This window comes from Mus musculus, chromosome X (assembly GCF_000001635.26).
Source record: "Mus musculus strain C57BL/6J chromosome X, GRCm38.p6 C57BL/6J".
In the NCBI taxonomy this organism is placed as follows: domain Eukaryota; kingdom Metazoa; phylum Chordata; class Mammalia; order Rodentia; family Muridae; genus Mus; species Mus musculus.
The window spans coordinates 117,211,907-117,233,904 of NC_000086.7; positions in this window are offsets into that span (position 1 = coordinate 117,211,907).

Here is a 21,998-nt window from a genome sequence, read left to right on the forward strand (position 1 = left end):
TATTTTATATTATTTGTGACTATTGAGAAGGGTGTTGTTTCCCTAATTTCTTTCTCAGCCTGTTTATTCTTTGTATAGAGAAAGGCCATTGACTTGTTTGAGTTTATTTTATATCCAGCTACTTCACCGAAGCTGTTTATCAGGTTTAGGAGTTCTCTGGTAGAATTTTTAGGGTCACTTATATATACTATCATATCATCTGCAAAAAGTGATATTTTGACTTCCTCTTTTCCAATTTGTATCCCCTTGATCTCCTTTTGTTGTCGAATTGCTCTGGCTAATACTTCAAGTACTATGTTGAAAAGGTAGGGAGAAAGTGGGCAGCCTTGTCTAGTCCCTGATTTTAGTGGGATTGCTTCCAGCTTCTCTCCATTTACTTTGATGTTGGCTACTGGTTTGCTGTAGATTGCTTTTATCATGTTTAGGTATGGGCCTTGAATTCCTGATCTTTCCAAAACTTTTATCATGAATGGGTGTTGGATCTTGTCAAATGCTTTTTCTGCATCTAACGAGATGATCATGTGGTTTTTGTCTTTGAGTTTGTTTATATAATGGATTACATTGATGGATTTTCGTATATTAAACCATCCCTGCATCCCTGGAATAAAACCTACTTGGTCAGGATGGATGATTGCTTTAATGTGTTCTTGGATTCGGTTAGCGAGAATTTTATTGAGGATTTTTGCATCGATATTCATAAGAGAAATTGGTCTGAAGTTCTCTATCTTTGTTGTATCTTTCTGTGGTTTAGGTATTAGAGTAATAGTGGCTTCATAAAATGAGTTGGGTAGAGTACCTTCTACTTCTATTTTGTGAAATAGTTTGTACAGAATTGGAATTAGATCTTCTTTGAAGGTCTGATAGAACTCTGCACTAAACCCATCTGGTCCTGGGCTTTTTTTGGTTGGGAGACTATTAATAACTGCTTCTATTTCTTTAGGTGATATGGGACTGTTTAGATGGTCAACTTGATCCTGATTCAACTTTGGTACCTGGTATCTGTCCAGAAATTTGTCCATTTCGTCCAGGTTTTCCAGTTTTGTTGAGTATAGCCTTTTGTAGAAGGATGTGATGGTGTTTTGGATTTCTTCAGGATCTGTTGTTATGTCTCCCTTTTCATTTCTGATTTTGTTAATTAGGATTTTGTCCCTGTGCCCTTTAGTGAGTCTAGCTAAGGGTTTATCTATCTTGTTGATTTTCTCAAAGAACCAACTCCTCATTTGGTTAATTCTTTGAATAGTTCTTCTTGTTTCCACTTGGTTGATTTCACCCCTGAGTTTGATTATTTCCTGCCGTCTACTCCTCTTGGGTGAATTTGCTTCCTTTTTTTCTAGGGCTTTTAGATGTGTTGTCAAGCTGCTAGTATGTGCTGTCTCCCGTTTCTTCTTGGAGGCACTCAGAGCTATGAGTTTCCCTCTTAGAAATGCTTTCATTGTGTCCCATAGGTTTGGGTACGTTGTGGCTTCATTTTCATTAAACTCTAAAAAGTCTTTAATTTCTTTCTTTATTCCTTCCTTGACCAAGGTATCATTGAGAAGAGTGTTATTCAGTTTCCACGTGAATGTTGGCTTTCCATTATTTATGTTGTTATTGAAGATCAGTCTTAGGCCATGGTTGTCTGATAGGATACATGGGACAATTTCAATATTTTTGTATCTATTGAGGCCTGTTTTGTGACCAATTATATGGTCAATTTTGGAGAAGGTCCCGTGAGGTGCTGAGAAGAAGGTATATCCTTTTGTTTTAGGATAAAATGTTCTGTAGATATCTGTCAGGTCCATTTTTTTCATAACTTCTGTTAGTTTCACTGTGTCCCTGTTTAGTTTCTGTTTACACGATCTGTCCTTTGAAGAAAGTGGTGTGTTGAAGTCTCCCACTATTATTGTGTGAGGTGCAATGTATGCTTTGAGCTTTACTAAAGTGTCTCTAATGAATGTGGCTGCCCTTGCATTTGGTGCGTAGATATTCAGAATTGAGAGTTCCTCTTGGAGGATTTTACCTTTGATGAGTATGAAGTGTCCCTCCTTGTCTTTTTTGATAACTTTGGGTTGGAAGTCGATTTTATCCGATATTAAAATGGCTACTCCAGCTTGTTTCTTCAGTCCATTTGCTTGGAAAATTGTTTTCCAGCCTTTCACTCTGAGGTAGTGTCTGTCTTTTTCCCTGAGATGGGTTTCCTGTAAGCAGCAGAATGTTGGGTCCTTTTTCTGTAGCCAGTCTGTTAGTCTATGTCTTTTTATTGGGGAATTGAGTCCATTGATATTAAGAGATATTAAGGAAAAGTAATTGTTGCTCCCTTTTATTTTTGTTGTTAGAGTTGGCATTCTGTTCTTGTGGCTGTCTTCTTTTTGGTTTGTTGAATGATTACTTTCTTGGTTGTTCTAGGGCGTGATGTCCGTCCTTGTATTGCTTCTTTTCTGTTATTATCCTTTGAAGGGCTGGATTCGTGGAAAGATATTGTGTGAATTTGTTTTTGTCGTGGAATACTTTGGTTTCTCCATCTATGGTAATTGAGAGTTTGGCCGGGTATAGTAGCCTGGGCTGGCATTTGTGTTCTCTTAGTGTCTGTATAACATCTGTCCAGGCTCTTCTGGCTTTCATAGTCTCTGGTGAAAAGTCTGGTGTAATTCTGATAGGCCTTCCTTTATATGTTACTTGACCTTTCTCCCTTACTGCTTTTAATATTCTATCTTTATTTAGTGCATTTGTTGTTCTGATTATTATGTGTCGGGAGGAATTTCTTTTCTGGTCCAGTCTATTTGGAGTTCTGTAGGCTTCTTGTATGATCATGGGCATCTCTTTTTTTATGTTTGGGAAGTTTTCTTCTATTATTTTGTTGAAGATATTAGCTGGCCCTTTAAGTTGAAAATCTTCATTCTCATCAATTCCTATTATCCGTAGGTTTGGTCTTCTCATTGTGTCCTGGATTACCTGGATGTTTTGAGTTAGGATCCTTTTGCATTTTGTATTTTCTTTGACTGTTGTGTCGATGTTCTCTATGGAATCTTCTGCACCTGAGATTCTCTCTTCCATTTCTTGTATTCTGTTGCTGATGCTCGCATCTATGGTTCCAGATCTCTTTCCTAGGGTTTCTATCTCCAGCATTGCCTTGCTTTGGGTTTTCTTTATTGTGTCTACTTCCCCTTTTAGTTCTAGTATGGTTTTGTTCATTTCCATCACCTGTTTGGATGTGTTTTCCTGTTTTTCTTTAATGATTTCTACCCTTTGGCTGTGTTTTCCTGTTTTTCTTTAAGGGCCTGTAACTCTTTAGCAGTGCTCTCCTGTAATTCTTTAAGTGACTTATGAAAGTCCTTCTTGATGTCCTCTATCATCATCATGAGAAATGTTTTTAAATCTGGGTCTAGATTTTCGGTTGTGTTGGGGTGTCCAGGACTAGGTGGGGTGGGAGTGCTGCGTTCTGATGATGGTGAGTGGTCTTGATTTCTGTTAGTAGGATTCTTACGTTTGCCTTTCGCCATCTGGTAATCTCTGAAGCTAGCTGTTTTAGTTGTCACTGTTAAGAGCTTGTTCTTCAGGTGACTCTGTTAGCCTCTATGAGCAGACCTGGAGGGTAGCACTCTCCTTAGTTTCAGTGGGCAGAGTATTCTCTGCAGGCAAGCTCTCTTCTTGCAAGGCAGGTACCCATATATCTGGTGTTCGAACCAGACTCCTGGCAGAAGTTGTGTTCCACTCACTAGAGGTCTTAGGATCACGTGTGGAATCCTGTGTGGGCCCTTGCGGGTGTCAGGCGACTCAGCTGGCAAGGTAGCCCGGGGCTCGAGTGGAGTGGAAGGGGTTTGTGCCCCAGATCAAGCCGGGGTAGCCTGCTTCCCTATGTACTGCATTCTCAAGTTCCGCGCGATTGGATTGGGGCAGGCGCTGTGTTCCACTCACCAGAGGTCTTAGGGTCCCGTGGGGAGTCCCGTGTGGGCCCTTGCGGGTGTTGGGCAAGACTCTGCTGGCAAGGTAGCCCGGGGCTCGAGTCTCGAGTCCAGCGGAAGGGACTTGTGCCCCAGATCAGGCCCGGGTAGCCTGCTTCCCTATGTACTGCATTCTCAAGTTCCGCGCGATTGGATTGGGGCAGGCGCTGTGTTCCACTCAGCAGAGGTCTTAGGATCCCGTGGGGAGTCCCGTGTGGGCCCTTGCGGGTGTTGGGCAAGACTCTGCTGGCAAGCGGAAAGTGGATTTTGAAACTCTCCCAGGGACAGAGAGAAAATCGTGGAATCCCGTCTAGTGTGTGCGTGCTGGCCGGTGTCTTTGTTCTGAGTGTCTGTTTTATGTTTCCTGAAATGAACATGTGCTCATTGTGTTGGTTTGTTGTATGTGTCTCATCCTGTGTCTCTGAAACATGGCACAGTCTGAGTTTAGATCCGCCTGAGTTTGTTTTCTCTGGTGTTTATAGACAATGGGGTTTTCTGAAACACACACTTGGTATTTGCAGCTGTCCCTCTGGGCTGTAAGGACCGGAGGACTGTGGTCAGCAGATGTCCTAGGAAGACTGTCACCTAACCAGGGGATGCCCAGGGGAGTAGGGAGAGCCAGAGACGTCTGGCAGTCTCCAGAGATCAGTCAGAGGAACCAAGTTTTGTTTATGAAATGGCAGCTTACCCTTCTAATTCTTTTGCCTGCTCGTGGAAGACGAGAACGGGTTGCATGTGTCTGGATCTGTTTGTTTCTGTTTTGTGTGTTTTGTGTATGTGTTTAGAGCTATGTGAAAATTTAGAGAAGTGCTAGTGTGACTGGAAAAGCCCTACTGGGAGTTGATTGCAAATGCAGTTCTTAAAGGGGCAGGCAGCCTTTTGCTTGTAATAGAAAGTTAGCTTAAAATTGGTAACTCAGAGTTGGAGTAATTATAAACAACATGTAGCAGGAGCAAACCCAGGAAAACAAGTCTTTAAAGATACTTCAAAATAGGGATAATCTTTGGGCCAGGACTCTGGCAGAGTGCTCAGATTGAGAAATGTTTGCACTTGGGTAAACTCTGAGCTCAGCTCAGAGCAGCCTCAGGGAGGTTTGTGTGGCATTTCTTTTGTTTCACAAACCTTCATGGGGAAGTTCCTGGGACCTCACCTCTCCCTGCCTTCAGGGAAGATTCCTTAAGATTCTGAGGCAATAGCTTTTATACTTAGCTATACTAGAAAGTTTTAGCTATACTAGAAAGTCGCAGTCCTGAAAATCTAAGAAAGAAAAATTGATTTGCGTCAAAATTTTGTTTTCAAATGCTTCCAGGAGATGTTAATTGGCTAATACCTCACCTTAAACTCACCACAGGAGAACTTAAGCCTTTGTCAGGTGCTATTAAGTGAGACACAAATTAACTCGCAAAGAACAAAAGGCTTTGCAGAAATTAAAGCTTTATAGTTGTTATCAATTATAATCAATGGTAATATTAGCTGCCTATTTTAGTTATTGGTTATTAAATGTGCCCACAACAATTCCTTGGCTAGAGAAAATATTGTTGTAAAGTCATCCTTTTTAACCTCAAAGTAAAGTTTCAGCACCCGATTAAGGCCGCTGTGGTGCTAACAAAGAATTATAAGATAAATTCATATAGTTTGGGATAACTATAACAAAAATTGTGTCTTGAAAACCTGACTAAGTGTCTGTTCCTTGTTCAAAACAGCAATTAAATTGGTTATTACAGAATATTAATATTTGCTCTATTGCATATCATCATTTTAAATAATATTGACAATCAATATCCCAAAGATAAGTTAAAAGATTGTTTTTATGGATGCTTTTGTATCTTCTATAAATTCATGCATGCATGCATCCCATTTACTGTGTTTAAAAACAGCCCTCTCTCTTGGGAGAAAAGTAAATGTGAATTGGATGACATGCTTATTCTTTTGAGCTTCCCCCTGCTTCAGCACAGATAATCAAGTTGTGTGCTGTGGATGGTGTTTTAAAATGCTGAACAATCATACCTTAATTTGTATATTAATAGTCAATATTATATCTCAGAGCTCACAATTGCTTAAGATTGTTCATCCCTCGGATGCTATTAATTCTCCAATTTGCAATTGCTTATGCATGTACAACTCATTAAAAAAAATGCTGTCCTTTTAAGAAGGCCGGTTTTTGGACATTCAATAATTTTTCTGGATTGCCTGCACACCTTAGAGCAATGCCATACTGGATTTATACCTCAGGGAGTCTACAGGTCCTACATATAAGATAGATTGGATATATAATCTCATTCTTTATATATTCAAAACAGTTATGGTTTAAGATAATATTTTAGTATTCATGGAAATTGTGCATGTTAAATTCTTTGCACTTAGTGTCCTCAGTTCCTACTTGTTTCCACATAATAGTGTTAATTCTTGAGGACTTATACTTAATAAGTTGCTGCAAATAATGCTCCTATTTCTGATTTAATAAATAAATAAATTAATTAATTAATTAATTATGCACATGTGACTATCAATAACTTTTCAAGCTTTCTAGTTACAAACGTTTTTTAAGAGAAACTATTGAAAGTGCAATTAGTCACTGCCCATGTTACTCTAATACTGACTATAACAGTCAAATATTTGAGATGTTTTGTCAACCAATTATTAATTCTAAAGGACAAGGTATTGTAGAACTTTAAAACTAGCTTCTTAAAAGACAAAGAAGGGGGAAATATATCCCCATGCATATTATTTAGTGCATTCCCGTGTACATTATTTAAATCATACTTTTATTTTAGAATTTTGAAATGTGGATGTCAAAGAATTTAATAAATGCCTTATAGTATCTTAAAAGGATCTACTTATTGGCATATGGTTTGATCCTGAACAGCTACCTTATTAGGAAAGGGAAAACCATAGGTTTTCTTCACAGAATGCTGCAGAAGCATGATGGCTAATTCATGTGACAGGCTGACAGGTAAGTGCCCAGATTTTAGTGACAAGAAAGCTAATTTGGGTACATGTTTTTGACCCATCCTTGCTTGCCATTTTTCCAGTTTGGACAAGTGAAGCTATCTTGCTTCAAGCTTTTTAACCTTATGGTAAAAAGAACATCAGAGACTGTGTAATCTGAGTTAGAAAGATTGCTCATATAAAAAGAGTTATGGTGATTCTTCTCTTTCCCTCATTGTGACCAGTTATTCTAACTCATTCTTGGACTGGTCTAGAAATAATTCCAGTATTAGAGTATCCCAGGGAAGATAGCAAAATATTCTTTATTACTTAACAAATTTAAATTAGAACAAAACCAGCTCCCCCACACCTGCAGCCCTAAGTCTAAGCCTGATCTTTGCTAATTTGCAATTGAATGGAGTACCTGGACTTCCCCAAAATAAGCTTTTGTACTGTTGCCTTTCACTGTCTCAACTTTGTTTTTCAAGCAGGTCAGTCAACACCCTTCAGCCTTACTGCAGCAGGTGTACATCCCCGCCTCCAACAGCATGCAGATGGCAATTATTGCCTTCATTCAAAAAGCATTCCAATACATATTGTGGCTTTTGGTCTGATTTGGGATTAAGATTTGCTATGAGAGCTGGACGGTCTAGACAGGCACCCAGATCTTTGAATCATATTAATCTAGACAGAGGTACATGCCAAGGGGCCATGGTTTATTGATGGTACACCACAGAGCCGTATAAAGAATTGGAGGCAAAGGTTAATATCTTAGAAGTAGTAGCCTTAACAACATATATTAAGGCTAGAAAGGCAGAAATTTCAGATATTAACAATAGTCACTTGAACATTTGGAACATTGATGCATTGGCCAGAGATTTAAAAATAACCTAAGTGCATTGAATCCCCTGGATTGGGTTCAATATATTATCCTACTTGCTATTATTATTGGCACTAATATATTAGTAAATCGTTGTTTCCACTCATCTTTAGAGCACTCATAAGGTCTATAGCTACGACGAGGCAGGATATTCCTGAACTTTGGCAGAAATATAGCAAGAAGAGAGAATGATATGCACACTTCAGTAAAGTTTGCTTGGCAGGCCGAGAGGCCTAGAAGCACTCAAGAGGCAAAGAGTTTCACAGAAACTCACCTCCTGGAGCTTTGGCTTTCTCATTAACCTGTACATTCTCACCCTATCCCCGAATTAGTCTGGTGTATGGATCCAAGTGCTCGTTTTTTTAATATTATCTTATTGTAAGTGCCTTTTAAGATTGAATTCTGGCATAGTTCTTCGCCAGTGTTCCAACATGCTAGTAGACCCTGAAGCTGACAACTTTGAATTCAGTAAGGAAGTTATCTATTCAGTAACTAACCATTACAAAAGTGGGAGCCAACAGCTCAGGGCTGGTCTGCAGACTGTTTACTAGAACAGTAAGGACAGTCTTAATCAAATAAGGTTTTACCATGAGAAAAGTTAGGGAATCCCACTAAGACGGATTTCTTCACTAGGCCCAAGGAAATCAGGCAGAACTATAGAGCATAAATAAATTTTATGCCTCAGTCCAGCCTTTCTTTTTTATATTAATAACAGGGAGGAGATGTAACCTCCCCCACAGCCTGAAGCAGGCTGAGCCAGACCTTGACTTCATTGTCACTAAGGAGATTACTTAGGGTGGAGCCTGCCTCCCTGGATCACTCTATTGTTCAGCCACTGTTGCTGCTGCTACCTGCTGGGAGTTGGCCTAGCTATTCTGGAGACTACACGTGGTCACCTGCAGCTGGGCTCCAAGGATGATTTGGCAGGAATGAGCTTTCCCCTCTCCTTTATAAAGCGTGTATGCCATTAAAAATTTGAACCTTGATCAGAACACTGTCTTAGTTCTATCTTTCTCTCGTCACCTAGTTTCCTTCTCTTTCAGTTCCAAGATGCCTTCCAGGCTCGAACCTGGACATGAGAGCTGCAGGCCGGTCTCAACAAGATTCCAGAGAATCAAATAACCCTATCAAAAAATAGGGTACAGATCTAAACAAAGAATTTTCAACTGAGGAATATTGAATGGCTGATAAGCACCTAAAGAAATGTTCAACATCTTTATTAATCATGGATATGGCAATCAAATGAACCCTGAGATTCCACCCCACACTAGTCAGAATGGCTAAGATAAAAAACTCAGTGATGGAAGATCCTGGTGAGGATGTAAAGTGAGAGGAACACTCCTCAATTGCTGGTGGATTGCAAGCTGGTACAACCACTCTGGAAATCATTCTGGCATTTCCTCAGATATTTGGACATGGTAATACCTGAGAATTCAGCTATATCACTCCTGGGTATATACCTGAAAGATGCTTCAGAATATAACAATGACACATGATCCACTATGTTTATAACAGCCTTATTTAGAATAACCAGGAACTGGAAAAAAACCCAGATGTCCTTCAAGAGAGGAATGGATACAGAAAATATAGTACATTTACACAAAGCAGTACTACTCAGCTATGAAAAACAATGACTTCATGAAATTGTTAAGTAAATGGATGAAATTGGAAAATAACAACCTGAGTGAGGTAACCCAATCACAAAAAACAAACAAACAAACAAACAAACAAACAAACAAACAAAAAACTACATACACACACACACACACACACACACACACACACACACAAGACATGCACTCAATGATAAGGGGCTATTAGCCTAAAAGCTTGGAACACCCAAGATACAGTTCACAAACCCCATGAAGCTCAAGAACAAGGAAAACCAAAGTGTGGATTTTTCAGTTCTTCTTATAATGGGGAGCAAAATATTCGAGATGAAATATGGAAACAAAGTGTAGAGTAGAGTCTGAAGGAAAGCTGAGCCATAGAATACCCCACCTGGGGATCCATTACATATACAGTCACCAAAACCAGACACTATTTTGGAGGCCAAGAAGAACTTGTTGATAGGAGCATTATATAGCTGTCTACTGAGAGGCTCTTCCTCAGACTGACAAATACAGAGGCAGGTGTTTGCAGCCTACTGTTGAACTGAGAACTTGGTCCCCAATGGAGGAGTTAAAATAAAGGACTGAAGGAGCTGATGTGGTTTGCAACCCCATAGGAAGAACAACAATATCAAACAACCAGACCCACCAGACGTCCCAGAGACTAACCCACCATCCAAAGGCTACACCCATGGCTCCAACCACAAATGTAGCATAGGATGGCCTTGTTGGGCAGCGATGGGAGAAGAAGTCCTTGGTCCTGTGAAGGCTAGATGCCCCAGAATAGGGAAATGTGAAGACCGGAAGGCAGGAGTGTGTGGGTAGGTGGGAAAGCACCCTCATAGAAGCAGGGAAAGGAGGATGGGATAGAAAGTTTCTGGAGGGGAAAGAGAGAAAGGGGCTTATTTTTGAAATGTAAATGCATAAAATATCCAATAAAATGGGCTTGCCATATTAAAAAAATGTATGGGCTTGGACATATGGAAGTAGCAGAAGCTGAGTATCCCTGTCTTCTGCTTTAAGAGATGTTTTCCTTTACATAACCCATAATTTCAATTTCTACCTTTAAGTCTTCATCTATAATTACTAAATGCATAATGAATCACTGAAATGTTAGGGTATAAATCCAAATCCTGTGGGTACTTTATAGCATTAAAACTTTTGGTGATAGTGTGAGATTTTCACTTATGGCTAATTATATGGTAGCACTTCCTTGTGTAGCATTCATCAGATCTCCAAGATTTAGATTAGTTTTCACTACTTGCTTTGTGATTTGCTGATAGGAAATAACTTGCTCCTGTTTTTCATTGCTGGGGTACAAGCTAAACCCCTTTGGGAATTTCCTGTATTTACAGGATTATCTTTTAGGAAGTTTCACATTGACAAGGGATTACCTCAAGTTTCTCTTGCCTATCTGCATGCATTAGTCCAATACCTGCTTTTACCACACCTTTTACAAATAACAGAAGGCTGAGACTTTCTAGAGAAGTCTCTAGAAATGTCTTGCCTATAATCCCTTTTCATCTCCCACAGTAAAAACAGTGGACATTTTGATATCTAGGATTATTTGCCATTGCTTATACATATTACACAGTCATCAATTTATCTATGGATGCCGATTAAACTTTTAAAGGTATAAGAGCACCTTTAAATTCTGCATTTGCCTTTTCAAAAGCTAAGCTTATGTTAATACCTGTTTTGCATCTTGATCCGATACTGCCCTGTTTATAGAGGACTTTAATCTATGTAAGAAATCATTCAAAGTCTCTCTGGGGTATCTTTGTGAATGGCATAGACCTTTTTCCTTGTTTTTTTTCTATCTTATTCCAGGCTCTTGAGATTACTAAAGTACATTGTATAATAGGAGAATCATCAAATTGCCCTTTCTAACTTTAATCATCAAATTGGCCTTCAACCAACAATTGATCTATTATGATATTAACAACTTTTGGCATAGTATGATTTTCCATGTTTGCAGCTTCTTAATCACCACCATGTCAGCCATTGTAATTGAGAACAAGCTTTATCACATCTTCCACATCTTTGGTTAAATCTTTCTAATCTTGCAGATAATCCAGTTTTGAGTAGCCCAGATACTTAACATTCATCTCACTTAGAGTTTAGGCATTGCAGATGTTATTATTGATTTGTTAAAATGTATTTTATGATGATTCCAGATTAGCAGTTCATTTTTTGAAGTTTCACCATTTTCTGACATTTGTCCCAGGTAACTGGGAAAGCTAATGGGTATGGTTGTCTCCTCAATTTCATTAAGAGTTGGCACTGTAGGATCAATAGGCTATCTATCTTGATCCTTAATTTCATTATGCACCAAATGTTCACAATTAAATCCTTCCTGTTCTCTGACTTCATCTGTCTTTTGTCTTTCAAGCTTTTGCATTGAAGTAGCTAATTTTTCTTGTTGTACTTCTAATTTTTACACTTTTTAAAGAGGAAATACATCAAGATTGCAATTGAACATAAGCTTGGTATAATCTGGTTATGACAATTGCCATAAGTACTGCAAAGGCTTTTTCTTTTCATTTCTATTTATTTATTTATTTATTTATTTATTTATTTATTTATTTATTTCATTATTTAGTTATTTATTTACTTCCCAATCATAGATCTCTCTCTTTCCTCCCAGTCCCTCCTCACATAGCCTCTCCCTCTACCACTCTACCACATTCCTTTCTTCTCACAGAAGGGGAAAACCCTGTCCCCTGAGTACTAGCTCACCCTGGCACATAAAGTTTTTGTAGGAATCCTCTGTCCCTGAAAGGAGACAAGACAGCACAGTTAGAGGAGTTGGATCCAAAGGCAGACAATAGAGTAAGAGTAAGCTCCTGCTTCACTTGTTAGGGGACCCATGTGAAAACCAACCTGCATGTTTGCGACATATGTGCAGGGTGGAATCTAGGTCCATCCATGTATGCTCTTTGGTTGGTGGTTCAGTCTCTGGGAGCCCCACCATGTTTAGGTTACTTGACACTGTTAAGTCTTCTTATAGAGTCCCTATTTCCTCAAGTCCCTCAATCCTTTTCCCAACTCTTCCACAAGATCCCCCAAGTTCTGTCCAATGTTTGGCTGTGGCTCTCTGTATCAATATTAATCAGCAGCTGGCTGGAACTTCTCAGAGGACAGTTTTATCTACAAGCACAACAAAGTATAATAATAGTGTCAGGGATTGTGGTTCTTGCGGATATGATGGGTCTCAAGTTGGACCAGTCACTGGATGGCCATTCCCCAATCTCTGCTCCATCTTTTCTTTGTACTTCTTGTAATCTCAGGGAACATCTTTTGCATATATGCACACGAGTGGTGTAGCTGGGTCTTGAGGTAGAATTATCCCCATTTCTCTAAGAAACTTCCAAATTGATTTCCAGAGTTGTAGTACAAGTCTGTACTTTCACCAGGAATGAAGAAATGTTCCCCTTGCTCTAAATACTCACCAGCATGTTCTATCTCACAAGTTTTTTTACCTTAGCAATTCTAGTAGGTATAAACTGGAATATCAGGTTTCGTTTGATTTACATTTCACTGACAAGAAAGGATATTCAACATTTCTTTAGGGGTTTCTTATCCATTAGACATTCCTTCATTGTGAATTCTCTGTTTAATTCTATACCCCATTTTATATTGGACTACTTAGTTTGTTGGTCTCTAACTTGTTGAATCCTTCATATATTTTGGGTATTACCCCCAAGTAGAGTTGATAAATATCTTTTCCAAGTCTGTAGGTTGCTGTTTTCTCCTATTGACTGTGTCCTTTGCCTTACAAAACCTTTTCAGTTTCATGAGATTCCATTCATCATTTCTTTTAGCCTGAGCCATTGGTATGCTGTGCAGGAAATTGTCTCCTGTACCTATGTGTTCAAAACTATTTCCCACTTCCCTTCTATTAGATTTAGTGTATCTGCTTTTATGTTGAGGTCTTTGATCCACTTGGACTTGGGTTTTACTTAGGGTGATAAATATGAATCTTTTTTTATTCTTCTATATGCAGACATCCAGAGACATCCAGATAGACCACTATCATTTGTTGAAGATACTTTCTTTTTTCCAATTGCATCATTTTGCCTTTTTATTTTCTTTTTGGTCAAAAGTCAAGCATTTGTAGGTGTGTGGGTTTATTTTTGGGTCTTCAATTTGAATACATTGATTAACCTGTCTGTTTCAGTACTAATACCATAAAGTTTTTGTGAGTATTGCTCAGTAGTATTGCTTCAAATTAGGGATGGTGATACCTCCAGAATTTCTTTTCTTTTGTACTGTATATATGTTTTTGCTATCCTGAGTTTTTAATTTTTAAATATGAAGTTGAAAATTATTCTTTTAAGGTCTGTAAAGAATTGTGCTAAAATTTGTTGGGTTTCAAAAGTCCCTGGCATCTCAGGCTCCATCTTGTCCCCTAGCCATCATCTATTAACTAACATTCTTTTGTTTCTTCCACTATTTTGCTTCCATTCCTGAAATTGACTCAGGACATTTTATGATAGGGGGCTGCCCGGACTTGTACAATGGAGACATTCCTTTCTGGACCTTTTAAAATGAGGACATTCCTTTCCGGACTTTTTACAATGAGGACCTTCCATTTACATTAATGTATAAACAAGTGATAATACTAGTTTGACCCATGCACCTGGGCAAACACCTTTGTGGTTTGTGGCTTTTTAAGCCCTTTGTTTCCCTAGAATAAACTGATACTTGAACATAATTTTCATCTTGACTCCTTCCTTCAAGTCTCCTGATCCCAAATTTGTCGTTGCTGCTCTCTTCCCTGAGACCTGTGTTGCTTAAGTTCTGCAAACAGAAATTTTCAAAGGAATTACATCAAATCTGTAGATTGTTTTGGTAAGATGGTCACTTGTACTATGTTAATTCTACTGATCTATGATCATGGATGATCTTTCCCTCATTTGATATCTGCTTTGAAGCTCTTCTATTGAAAACATGATGTATTTGGCATAAAATTAGTCACATCAAATGATTAAATAAAATTGAGTATACACTTACAAATCCATACTCTTACAGATACTTTATTATTGTCTAGGAAGCCAGTAATGCACATTGGAAAAAGAGACATCTTCAACAAGTGATAATATTCAAATTGGACTACAACATGTAGAAGAATGAAATTTAATCATTACCTCTCACCTGGCATATAACTCAATTCTAAGTAGATCGAATTCTTCAATATTCGATCATGAATCTGATAGAGGATAAAGTTATGAATATATTTAATTTGTTAGCCTAACAATGAACTTTCTGAACAACTTTCTAAAGTGCCATCATTTATAATAATATCACATGGAACATCATGAAATTAAGAAGTTAATATACACCAAAGGTAAAAAAAAAATTGCTTGAGAAAAGTGGTAGCTTACAGAAAGGGAAAACATGTTTTAATTATACATTTGACAGAGGTTAAGTGTTTAAAAGAATTAAAAAATAATAAACAGCAATTAAACAGTCTAATTTACTAGTCTGGCATACAACTAAACATAGAACTCTTAAAAGATGAAATGCAAACAACTGGGAAACACTTTAAAATATGTAAAATCTTTATACATCATGGAAATTAAAATTAAAACTACTATGAGATTTCAACTTACTCAAATCAGAATGTCTCAAGTGAAAAAAAAAATTGCTGGCATGACCGAAGGGAAAGGAGATCTTTTTTTTTTTTTTTTTTTTCCACTGTTGATAAGAATTCAATCTTGTATAGCCACTGTAGAAAACAAAATATAAAAGAAAAATGATGCATTTACTATAAGATTCACGTACATGACTCTTTGGTATGCACGTAAAGGACTTTTATCCAATTTTAAACTAGCTTTATTAACATTCAGCACTGCTCTATTGACAAGTCTGTTAATCTATGTCTTTTTATTGGGAAATTGAATCTATTGATATTAAGAGAAATTAAAGAAAAGTAATTGTTGCTTTCTGTTAATTTGGTTGTTAGAGTTGGGATTCTGTTCTTGCAGCTATCTTTTTTTAGGTTTCTTGAAGGATACTTTTCTGGCTTTTTCTAGAGCTTAGTTTCCCTCGTTGCGTTGGAGTTTTCCCTTTATTATACCTTAAAGGGCTTGATTCGTGGTAAGATATTACATGAATTTGGTTTTGTCTTGGAATACTTTGGTTTCTCCATCTATGTTAATTGAGAGTTTTGCTTCCTATACTAGCCTGACCTGTCACTTGTGTTCTCTTCGGGTCTGTATAACCTCTGTCCAGGATCTTCTGGCTTTCATAGTCTCTGGTTAGAAATCTGGTGCAATTCTAATAGACGTGCCATGTATTAAGGTCAAATCTAAGTGGATTAAGAAACTCCACATAAAACCAGAGACACTGAAACTTTTTATTATTTTTATTTTTGTATTTTTTTTTAGGTATTTTCCTCATTTACTTTTCCAATGCTATCCCAAACGTCCCCTATACCATTCCCCTCACTCCCCTACCCACCCATTCACACTTCTTGACCCTGGTGTTACCCTGTAATGAGGCATATAAAGTTTGCACAACCAATGGACGTCTCTTTCCACTGATGGCCAACTAGGCCATCTTCTGATACATATGCAGCTAGAGACACGAGCTCCGGGGGGTACTGGTTATTTCATATTGTTGTTCCACCTATAGGGTGGCAGATCCCCCCAGCTCCTTGGGTACATTCTCTAGCTTCTCCATTGGGGGCCCTGTGTTACATCCAATAGCTGACTGTGAGCATCCATTTGAGGCTCATTGGTCATGCAAACTTTATATGCCTCAGTGCATGGGAACGCCAGGGTCAAGAAGTAGGAGTGGGTGGTTGAGGGAGTGGGTGGGGGAACGTGTGGGGGACTTTTGGGATAGCATTGGAATTGTAAATGAAATAAATACCTAATTAAAAAAAAAGAAAAAAAAGAATAACTCAGTTTTCTTTGAACTTCTCTGATTATCTTCAAAAATTTTATCAGGTGAACAGACTCATGAATCATCAGCCCAGTCAAGACCCAGTAATTCAGTAGCTGCAGGGATCCTCTTTTATAATAAAACCGACCAGACTTTTTCACCTTCTATCCTGTCTGAGACATCTGACAAATACTTAGCTGATGTTCATCTATGCAAATTGTCATTTCAAAAACTTTTATCAATGGAAGTTTGTAATATATAACCTGTTATGATTGAATGATTGATTTTTGACTTAACCTAATTACCAGGAGAACCATTCCAAGTTGTTGCATTTATCAATAAGTCATTTCTTTTTACTATGGTATAATATTCTACTTTATGAATTCCTATAATCATTTGCTGTTTAGTAGCTTTCTGGCTCAAGAATAATAGTATTGTTTCTGGTTAGGAGCTATTATGAATAAAGCTTCCATAATTATCTGTAAAGGATTTACTTGTGCATGGAGGTTTAATTGTGTAAAATAAACACTTAAGCGTAAAATAAAATAGACTTCTACCTGTTTAGCAGTGTTTTCCTGTAATTATTTAAGGAATTTTTGTGCTTCCTGTTTAAGGACTTCTACCTGTGTAGCAGTGTTCTCCTGTATTTCTTTAAGGGAGGTATTAATTCCCTTCTTAAAATCCTATCCCAGCAACATGAGATATGATTTTAAATCTGAATTTTGCTTTTCAGGTGTGTTGCAGTATCCAGGACTTGCTGTGGTGGGAGTACTGGGTTCTAATATTGTCAAGTGGTCTTGGTTTCTATTAGTAAGATTCTTACGTTTGCCTTTTGTAATTTGGTAATCTCTGATCTTAGATATTCTAGCTATATCTGGCCTGGGCTTGTTCTTCCTGTGATTCTCTTAGCCTCTGTCACTTACCCTGGGAATTCCTGAATCCTAGGGGTCAGAGCACTCTCTGCAGGCAAGCTCTCTTCTGGTATTGAAGATGCATAGAAATCTGGTGCTCCACTCTGCCTCCTGGTTGAGGACGAAGGCCTAAAGAGACCCTGTCCAAGAAGCTCTGCTGCTTCTGTGGCTTCTGTGCTCTCCTGGGTGGCCTGGTCTCTGAGAGACCAGTGATACAAGATTGTGATCTTGCCTGAGTCCCAGGTTCAGTGCCCTCTCTGGAAGCATACTCTTTCTGGTGGGGGAGGTGCACAGAGGTCTGGGGCTCAGCTCTGCCTCCTGGCTGAGGATGAAGGCCTGAAGGGACCCTGTCCCAGAAGCTCTGTTGCTTCTGAGGCCAGCATGTTCTCTGGAGTGGCTGGTCTTTGAGCCAGGACAGAAGAAGGCGATCTCACCTCAGAAATTTAGATGTTACAGCTATGATTTTACCTAGATCTGATTAACGTCAGTGCTCGTATACTATTCAAAAATGTGAAAAAGTAATGTTCTGTTTTACAAAGATGATACTCACAAGGAATATATAAATTACATGATGCACATTAAAATCTCCACTAAAGTAAATCACTACAAAAATTTAATTAAAAACAAACAACCTCCCATTAACATGCCATGTCATATTTCACTGTATAGTTTAAACTTTGTAAAACCATATACACAAAACTTCAGTTACCATGTTGTCAAATGTATTTCAGCTGGAGAAAAGGAAACAATACACTTAAAAATAAATTAATATAATAAGATATTTAAAATAATGGTAAATATAAATTTGTATTATTGTTCAATGTTTTTTACTAAAATATGTCATAATATATGCAGTGTTTCAGCAGTTCATGTTTTAAATTGCATATACATATGTGCAAATGTAAATTAATATAAAATAGACAAAAACTGTAAACTGTTATTGATGGAAAGCAACTGTTTTGTACCATAAGAAACCAAAAACCAGAATATTTTACTAGTAATAAATATGAATTTCTCTTCAATACTTCATAATAATACTTCTTCTCAATCAAACCAAAGCAAATCTTAGAACACCACAGTAGAATACTTTATTCTAAAAGCTGTATTTCATGGCTTCCATGTGGTACCTATGTGTAACCTACTGTTATTTTCATCTCTTGTGTTTTCTTTTTTTTTCCTTTGTTCAGGCTTAAGCTTTCCTCTTTCCAAAGTTTGTAAGACAATTGTATTAGTGTGCGTGTCTATGTTACTTTTTATGGCTTGATTTTCCATATTAATATGAGATTATTTAAGCATAAAATTGAAAACAAATTTCTTTATGGTATGTATATATATTTGTGTGTGTGTGTGTTTGTGTGTGTGTGTGTGTGTGTCTGTGTTTGTGTGTCTGTGTATCTGTGGGAATGAATGACCATCCTGGTATGTGACTAAAGGAACATAACCACCACAGCTTACATGAAACTGTTATCTTCTACCTATTTTGCAATAATATCTCTCATTCACCACTACACACATGGATAGCTGGATTGTGCACCTTCAAAGATTTTTTTTCCTAGCTCATATATTGAAATGGGAGCAATAAAGATGATAGCTATCTTGTACAGATTCACATAGCTTCATGTATGTTCTGGAGATATGAACTCAGATGATAATGCTTAGGTTGCTAGTGCTTTTCTCACTGAGCCATCACCCCAGCCCTGCTACCTACACTTAGACATAGTTCTTTGTTATACTTCCTGATAGACAGTTGTAGCATTACTAGGCTCAGAGTACTGGAGGTCATAATATTGATTAATAGAGCTCTGTAGGCATTAATATATTTTGGTAAATGGGTAAAAAGAGTAATTGTGGTATATGTGTACCATATAATTTTAGTTTGTAGCAATAATTGAGTAGGTTGGTACTATAATATTTGAATATGGCCCAAGCATAAACCTTTCTGATATACTTGTATAAGACTAGAAAACAATTCATAAATCACATAAATGACTTAATATTCTATGCTGCCACATATAATACAATCCAGCAGTTATAGCATACACACTCCTCAACCCATTTTGTGATCAACATATTAAGAGTAATCACTAAGAAACAGAGATGAAGAAAGTGCAATTGAGTTTATAAAAACACTCTCATGCCTTTCAAAACATACCTCCTTGAAATAAAACCTGGTTAATGAGTGTGAAACTATGCAGATTTGAGTTATCTCCCCCCTTAAATGTCTAATTAACTATAATTACTATTTATTAGAATAAGTGTCAAACCCTTAACTCACCATTGAGACTTTAATTTTCTAAACGTGCCTGTTGGACAGATGACTGGGAATCAACTGGGATGTTAGCTTAAAAGCTTCAACTCTTTCAATTTGTCAAATATTAAAGGTGAATCATTGTGAGTAATAGCTGGCTCACTTGTAAGGTAAGCTACATTTGTGGTACATACTTTTAATCTGTGTGATTAGTTGAGTTCAGTTCTCATCCTAGATCAACTGAGTGACAGAGCTAATGAATGCCATTATCTTGGTCTAGAATTGGAGTTTCCCTACTTTTCAATAAAAAGCATAAAAAGCTTAATGAGTTTCATGTCATAAGGTAATTGTTAACCTTGTAAAATTTACAGCTAATGAAACAAAAAAGAAATTTTTGACATTATCTTCCATCATTTATCATCAATTATTATTTAATGTACTTATAATTTATAGTGTTTATTAAGAAATTATGGAACTGGGTGTGGTGGTACAAGCCTTTAATCCCAGCTCTGGGGAGGCACAGGCAGGCAGATTTCTGAGTTAGAGCCCAGCCTGGTCTACAAAGTGAGTTCCAGGACAGCCAGGACTATAGAGAGAAACCCTGTCTCGAAGAACCAAAAAAACCAAAAAACCAAAAAACCAAAAAACCAAAAACCAAAAAACAAACAAACAAACAAAAAAAAAAAAAAAAGAAGAAGAAGAAGAAATTATGGCAACAAAAGTTAGAACTTTAATCTATCAATCATGTAAAATAAACTTTAGTTGTATTCTTTAACTTTTTAAAATGAATTCCCTCTTCTGTTGTGTTCTAAAAACCTATATGATGACTGCTGAAAAGATGGATAAGCAACAAATGATATTTGCTGCACTTCCCAAGGTCTTGAATTAGGTTGCTAGCACCCAAAGTAGGTGGTGCACACTGTCATATAACTCCAGATCCAATGGATACAGTGTTCTTTTATGGACTTTACAGGCACATATATGCAATTCGGTAGTCAGACAAATCATATATATACATACATATATATATATATATATATATATATATATACACATATATATATATATGATGTAGATATAGATATAGATTATATATATAAATTATAGATGTAGGTATAGACATAGATATACCTTAAAACACAGCTATGTGATGACACAGAAACCCCCAAAATAAATAATTTAAATTGAGTTTGTAGCTTAGTGATAAATCCATTAACCTAACATATATGAATCTCTAGGTTTTTATAATCTTTTTATAAATAGGAAATTCTAAGTCTTATCTTTTAAGAGCAAGGGTTTGAAACTCAGGCGAATATGCACAATGGCATTGTTAAAATAACCTTATCATCCTGCCTACTTTTCCATTCAACTAACCACAATACTTATTATTACCTTATATCATTTTTGTATTTTACTTCACTTTTTATTTGTATTTTATTTTTAATGTTAAGTAATTTATTATTTTATTTATTTACATTTCAAATGTCCTCTTTCCCTGTCTCCCGTCCTTAAACCCCTGTTCCTTCCCTCTTCCCTTTGCCTCTAAGAGGGTGCTCCTCCACCAACCAATTCACTCCTGCCTTACCCCTCCAGCATCCCCAAACTCTGGAGCAACAAGCCTCTACAGGACCAAGGGACTCCCCTCCCAGTGATATAAGTTAAGGCAATCCTCTACTACATATGTAGCAGGAGCCATGGATGCACCACTCTTTGGTTAGTGATTTAGTCCCTGGGAGCTCTGAGGGGTCCAATTAGTTGATATTTTTGTTCTTCCTATCAGGTTCTAATCCCTTTCAGCTCCTTCAGTCCTTCCCCTATCTCTTCCATTGGGATCCACGGGCTCAGTCCTATGGTTGCCTGTGAGTCTTAGCCAGTCTTGCATCTGTCTTAGCCAGGTGCTGGCAGGGCCTCTCAGAGGATGGTCATATCAGACTTCTGTCTGCAAGCACTTCTTGGAATCATAGTGTAGGGGTTGGTGTCTGTAGATGGGATGGATCCCAAGGTGGGGTGGTCTCCAGATGGACTTTACCTTAGTCATTGCTCCATTTTTGTCCTTGCATTCCTTTAGACAGGAACAATTCTAGGTTAAAATTTTTTAGATATGCTGGGTGGCCCATCCCTCCACTGGGGATCCTATCAAACTATGAGAGATAGTCTCTTCAGGTTCTTTCTAGCCCTTGTTGAGTATTTTAGCTAATGCAATCCCCTTTGTGTCCTGGGAGCCTCTCTAGTGGTTCCTCCTTTCCTCGCCCACTAGTTCTACACATTTCTTTTCATTCTCCTGGAACTCTGGTCTTCCTATACATGATTGTGCCCCCCCTTTCACTCACATTCCCCTCTTATTCATTCCATGGTCCCTCCCTCCATTTACATCCCATGGTAATTTTGTTCCCCCTTCTTAGGAGGACTGAAGCACCCAAATTTTTGTATTCCTTCTTAACCTTTATTTGGTCTATGAGTTGCATGGTGGGTACTTTGAGCTTTTGGACTAGTATCTATGTATCAATGAATACATACAATGTATGTCCATTTGAATCTGGGTTATATCATACGGGATGATATTTTCTAGTTCCATCCATTTGCCTACATAATTCATGAAGTTGTCCCTTT